The sequence below is a fragment of the Salvia miltiorrhiza genome, chromosome 1, assembly GCF_028751815.1.
Source record: "Salvia miltiorrhiza cultivar Shanhuang (shh) chromosome 1, IMPLAD_Smil_shh, whole genome shotgun sequence".
Lineage (NCBI taxonomy): Eukaryota > Viridiplantae > Streptophyta > Magnoliopsida > Lamiales > Lamiaceae > Salvia > Salvia miltiorrhiza.
In genome coordinates, this window is record NC_080387.1 from 26,822,782 (window position 1) to 26,829,821 (window position 7,040).

Sequence of the window (7,040 nt, forward strand, 5' to 3'; positions counted from 1 at the left end):
ACAAAAAAGGAAACATGGATACTCATTTCGTGGACGGAGGGAGTAACATATATAACTTCGAATTCATCAATCCTTGTAAGATACAACCTTACTTCCACTTATTGCAACTAACTGTGCACTTGCAGCGTAGTAAAAATAAATAGCGAATAAGTTTTTGACGTCGTTTTCGGGGATTGGTTGAGTTTTTACTTTTGATATTATTAAAGTTATTTGTCTAATTTAGATATTGTTTTATGTTAGTTTATTTATATATTTATTTATTATTGTTATCGAAAATTGTTGCACAACCAAAATAGCGACACCAAAATATTAAATGGATGATGGAAGAAATGAGTTGGTTGAGCAACTCCAACTATAATTTGCGGTGATGCAAACTAAGTTGCAAGTTCTAGAAGCCAAATGAAATTGTAGGCAACCTTTTATCCAAGAAGTGTTCAAACCAACACTTTCTTATGGTAACTATTATGACATATAGTGCAATGTCATGGAGTGGCAACCACTATTGAAGTATGAGAATTATCTCGATAGTTGGAATTATGAAAATAATTATTCCACACAAGAATGCTTCCCGGGGGAAATCGATACTATCAAGAGGAGAAACTGAATCTTGAAGATGATCTCCTACAGTTCTTTGTAGTTGCACAAGCTCGCATAGAAAAATGCGTAGCAAACTCGGAGGTTATGCTAAATGAGAAAAGAAGGTCTTTGACACCATTATGAAAAATCAAAAAAAGAATTGACGATTTGTGCATGACCGTTAGCCTACGAAATGGAACCTCGTATGATGAACCAATACCAATGCTAAGTAAAGAGCCTGAAGTAGTCGAAAGAAGATATGAAGAAATGAATGATAAGGATAAATTTTTTGAACTCCTTCAAGTCGAGAGCCCAAATTTTTTAATGCAACCTCTATAATTCAAAAAAGATGAAGACTTCACAAGCATTGAAGAATGCAAAATCAAAAATTTGGTTGATTCTTACCTCGACTCGGGCGATTCTACGAAGGCTTGCTTCTTTCACTTTTATTTGTCTCTATATTTTAATTTTCACTTTGATTTGTCTAATAAGGAATTATTTGAGTGTGGTGGTACTCTAGATGGTGAACGAGATTACCATGACTACTGAGATGTCTCAAAAATTGCTAAGCCCATATTTTTGGGTGGCAACGGATGGAGCATGAAAATTTGAAGAAAAGTGGCCATCGCCTAAGCCTCCACCTCGTGTGTGAGTTCGAGACAAGTAACCATTCTCTTCATCCTCCAAACTTATTTCTCCTTTGTGTGAAATAAGTTTGGGGGGAATGGAGAAGACGTGTTACTTATCTGGTTTATCCGTTGATTATTTTTTTGTTTTCTTGTTTAGTTAGTCTAGTTTTATTAAAATAATGAGATTTTGTCTCTAATTTTGAATTTTTTCATGTCTTTTGTATTTGAGCTTTATTGTTGAAAAGCATGAGTTGGATGAATAGTGTGTGTATATATATATATATATATATATATATATATATATATATATAGATAGATAGATAGATAGAGAGAGAGAGAGAGAGAGAGAGAGAGAGGATCCATAGAGAATGATAAGTATTTTGAGAATGAAGAATTAATCTATGCCCTTAGATTAGTAGAATCTCACGGTCCATATCCATACTTCTATGTATGATCCATTTTTTATATTAGGGTTAATTAAGTAATTTAGTTCTATTATGTAACTGTCTGTTGGGGTCCCGGAGGGTTGACTGACAGGTGTATGGGAGGGGGGGGGGGAAATACACATGTGGGCTATTTTTCGCAAACACAACAAACTTAACCAAATTTCGGTTCGAAATAGGTTGTAGACTCATACTGAAAATACTTTTGTAAAATGACATCAGTCGAGCACTGGGCTTAACTGATATCCAAGTAAGGCTTCAATCAAGTTTATAAAACAGAGTAGAGTTATTAATATCTCTGACTATCAGTCGTCAGTAGGATTAATTGTTGGATTTGTATACTGAAAGCAAGAACGTTTTATGCTTGTATACAATGTTTTCTAAGTTCACTATTTAATCTCCTATCTGATTGTGTTCATGATTGCATATGTATGTCCTTTGTCTCTATATAAGTAGATTATATGGTGTGTTGTAGATCACAGAAGACCATATAATTGGAATAACCTTAAGAGATATAAACTGATCACAGTCGAGATGACTCTAGGACGAGTCGTTGGTTTAGGCTGCAGTATAGATGGAATGAGTTTGTCTTGACTACTTGTCTATATTGGTACGTCGTAACGTATTGATAGGATCACAGTGAGATGTATTCTTCTATCTAACATATGTGAAGGATCAAGATCTCGGTGACTTAATAAGATCTTAATACTAATAAGGTTTCAAATATATATGTTGATTCGTGTATCACTTTGATGTACTATGGGTGAGAGTTATATATTAACTTGAGTACTCTGTATCTTGGGTGATAGCGGTTAATATATGATATTTGGTTATCTGTATTAGTACCTGTATCCGGTATAGGATAATGACATCCCCTTAAGGAGCTCAAAAGGTTGCGTTAAACCCTGCAGGTTGATTAAGTTCATACGCAATAATAAGGGTTGAGTGGTACTACTTAAGGATTACAAATAGATTAATTAATATAAGCTGTCAGAGCTTTAATTAATTAATGGATGTCGGATATTTTAAATACGGAGGTCTAATAAGTCTAAATACAAGACCGACTCATCATCGGTAACAAAAGGGTAAGTCAATGTTGATTCTCCAGTGGAATGAATTAATATCTATGAATTAATTGTGATCTGGGCTGATCATAAGAATTAATTCATTTGAGGCTCATCTTTTGTCACAGCCCGCAATCCCTAAGGATGGCTTAACCGGGGTTATGACTCGGGAAGGGGATTTAGAAGCGGGGAAAGAAAGGGGCATCATTTGAAACCGTAAATCTTACTTAACTTAAGAAAAATCATCGTATTTACTCATTAATACTCTTTTGAACAGTCTATGAAAGACAACATAAAACTTAATTAATATCATTAATCAAGTTATACATCATATGAAACCATTCTCTTAAGACTCAAAGTATGACATAATATACTATAACATCAACAACATCTTGCAGCGGAAAGTAGCTAGACATATGTATGAAGACATATTCTAGACAGGTTAACTATTTATTAACAACCCTGGAGACTCCGCTCATTGCAGCACCATCATCACATCAACTCAATCTGCACATTTAGAAAACATATGCAGGGCTGAGTACAAAAGCACTCAGTGGGCACGTATGCCTAGGTATAAAAATACATGCTTCAAAACTGTAAATTGTCATGCCATCATAAACAGTACAGCAAGGGAGTTTTTCGCTAAAAAGGCCCAAGCTTACTAAATTCATTTGTGATTCTTAAAGTTCGACTGATCAGTCTAAGTTCTCTTGTAATCTATCATATCTGGAATTGTGTGCCGGAGAGGTGGCCACCTCTCACGGTCACTTGACCGGCCAACCCGCTAGATGACTCACGGTCACTGGTGTACACTAGCCCTGGCAGGATAGCTATCAACTGCTCAGGACTCGAATTCGATTGCATCATTGGCAAAGCCAAAGCAGATAGATATCATACTAAAATTTAAACATTTTATGGCAAGACAATACTTGAAATAACTTTAACTCAAATATTTTGTAACGAAATAACTTGCTCAAATGTAACATTAAACTCATTTGATAGATATATAAAACTGAAATTAACAGTTAAATCATCTCATGCATTCATTCGTATAAGAGGCCTACGACACGCAGGGGATCTCTATATACGTATAGTAAAAGTAATGCCCACCTCATTCCGTTCCCACTAGGGGCGTAGAGTTACCTCCTTCTTTAGCTTTCACTTCCCGTCTGGACCTTTATTGACGAAGAGTCGATAAGTTCGAGAAGAAAGTCGTGTAAGAAAGGAAGATAGGTCTCTAAACTAAACTATCTCCTTTAATGATTTTAGGGTTCTAGCATCCATATTAATCTTGTCTCGTTCAAAACCTTAAACTCAAAACATTTATCACATAACTATCATTTAGGTTCGAACTATTTATTCGAACATCAACATGCGCATTAATCATAACTCGTTCTATTTATGTCATCAAGTCAAATATTCCGTCATCTTAAAAAAAAACAAATCCTATAATATCACATAGATAAATTATATCATCATAGATCATGCTTTCTCATATTTAAAACCATTTAATCATTTTCACATAATCCATATTAATAAGCCATTTGAAAAGAATTCATTAAATAAGAGTTTAACTCAAAATATTTTATTTTAAAAGTCCACTTATAAAAATACTGGAAATAAATGAACTCCATTTAAATAATTAATTTAAAGGTTAATATACAATTAAATTAATCAAGCTCAATTTAAATTAATAATTAAGAGCTCAAATACTTTAAATGGATATAAGCCCAAATTAATTAGATAAATTAAGCCCATCATATTTTTCTTTGAATAAGGCCCAAACAATTAAATTAAAGAAGGCCCAACCGAAATAAAAATAAATAACAATCTCGGCCCAAATACTCATAAAAATTCGGCCCATGACTCGGCCCAAAACTAATTGAAATTCGGCCCATGACTAATTGAAATTCGGCCCATGACTCGAGCCCACTCCAAACCCAAACCTAAAGCCCAACACTCAAGCCCACCCCAAACAAGCCCTAGCCCAACACCTAGCCTCTTCTCCCTTTTCTTTCCCCCCCTCTCAGCCGATCACACACATACACAAACAACTACAATATCACTCTCTCTCTCGGTCACATTTCACGGCCGCGGCTCCTTCCGGCGAGACAGCCGGCGACCGGCCTCATCTCTATCTGACCTCTGGTCCTCTCTCACCCTCTCGCCTCTGTCTGTCTATCCGCCGTAAACAGGACGCACGCCGCCGTCAAAGCGGTGCGCCGCCGCTGCCTCCGTCGTCTTCGCGGCAGATCCGCTGCCGCGTCAAGACCACGACCACCACCTTTCCTCCCTTCGCTCGTTCTCACCTTCTCTCAATTTCGCACTGACTCACACACACACACACGCACGCAGACACGGCGTAAGCCGCGCCACCGCGTCGTCCTCTTCTCGCCGGTGGACAGACGGCCAGGAGCCGCCGCCTCCGTCGTCCGTCGAATTCAAGGGTAAGCCCTAATTCCCTTTTCTAAATTAAAAATCTGAAAACTCATCTTTTCCCTTTTTTTTTTTTAAATTAAAATCTGAAATCCCCTCTTTTTTTCTCTTGGCAGAACGAAACCACCGCTCCGCCGCCTTCCGTCGACCATCGGCAGCCACCGCGGCTGCCGTCTCTCTCGGATCTCACACAATACAGGGGCTCACCCCAGATTTCATTCAAACACTTAGCATAGGGTTTTTGTGCAAAAACATATACTGCAAAGTCATACACTGTAAATATGAAATTATAAATATCATGTACTGTAATGCTTATAAAATCTGAAATTCTTTTCTTGCAATAAAACACTCAGTGTAGAAATTTCAGTTCATATGTACATATGTAAACTTGTTGTGAAACATCAAACAGGCGTGTATGAATTGGTGATTCCCTGTAAAAGTGAAATAGGGAAAACCTTGGATTGGTGGTGAATGTTGCTTGTCTCTGCAGATTTGGTATATCACATAAGTTAGAATTGTTGTGAAGAAGAATTGAATGGGATGAATTATCTTGCTCTATTACCTTGTAATTTGTTGGGGTGAAACTTGCTGCAGAGGTGGGAATGGGTGAAAAATGGTGTAGGTTATAAAAGAAAAATGGGTGGCTTGGATGGATGAGGATCGTGGACTTCTTCAGCATGCTTAGCATGACTGTGGAATTTCTTCAGCATGCTTAGCATGACTGTGGAATTTCTTCAGCATGCTTAGCATGATTGTGGAAATTCTTCAGCATGCTTAGTATGAATGTGGAATTTCTTCAGTATGCTTAGTATGGTTCCATCTTAATCATCAAAATATCTAAGAGATTAATACATTAATCATATGGTTTCAAACTCATTTAAATACATTGACACATACAAGACTAATTCTTATTTGAAGTATAAAATCCATTTGGGCTTGCCTCTAACATAAATTAAATAACTCATGGGCTCACTTTAACAATCAATTAAAAAATCTATATTTAACACTTCAATGTTAAATTCTCGATAATAAATTAATGGACTCAAAATATATTTTGAGTGTATCATCCATTGAAAAATAAAAATGAAAATAAATCATCACGTATATAAATCATCAAATTCATATAAGTCCGTATTTCGTATTTTATTAATGGATGTCGAACCCTACTTATCATAATAAACCCTTATATTAGTCATTAGAAGAATTAAATCCCCAATTAAAAGTCGGGTCATTACATACTATCCCCCTTAAAGAAATTTCGTCCCGAAATTTGTACCTCAGAAAATAACTCTGAGTACTTCACTTTCCTGTTAGACCGTAGTCTATTCTTGACCATGATATATTCATAGGTCCCTTACTATCGGTATCGACTTAGTCCTTAGTACCTGAACTTCCCGATCTAAGATAGATTTGGATCTTCCTTCGTAACTCAAATATTGACTAATAACAATGTTGTTCTTATGGATCATATGTTTTGAATCGTAAACATACTTCTCTATTTGCGACACATGGGATACATTACGCATATTCTTAAAGCTTAGCGCTAACGCCAACCAGTAAGTCAGTGGGCCTATCCTTTCTACAATCTCGTATGAGCCTATAAAACGGAGTTTAGGTTTACCCTTCACATTGAATCCAATGATTTCTCTTGATGGAGAAACTTTTATGGAAATTATCTCTCCACTTTCACATCATAGGTTAATTCGTCATTTGTCAACATATGACTCTATCAATCATGACCCTCTTTTATTCACTATTAAATTTTGACGAATGATTTCAATCATCTAGTCATTTCATCCCAACAAAGTGGTGATCTATATTTTCTCACGTATAACGCCTCATTTGCTAACCTATCGATAGTCGATTGATAACTGGTATTATATGTCTCACAA

The 7,040-nt window shown here is 36.2% G+C and overlaps 1 long non-coding RNA gene across 1 annotated transcript; it reads left to right on the forward strand.

Annotated features, from left to right (window-relative positions):
- The first annotated feature begins 4,775 nt into the window (after positions 1-4,775).
- LOC131017471 (uncharacterized) lies at positions 4,776-5,519 on the forward strand. The gene is made up of 2 exons (XR_009099631.1): positions 4,776-5,159; positions 5,265-5,519. It is a non-coding gene; the product is annotated as an uncharacterized LOC131017471 (long non-coding RNA).
- The last annotated feature ends 1,521 nt before the right edge of the window (positions 5,520-7,040 follow it).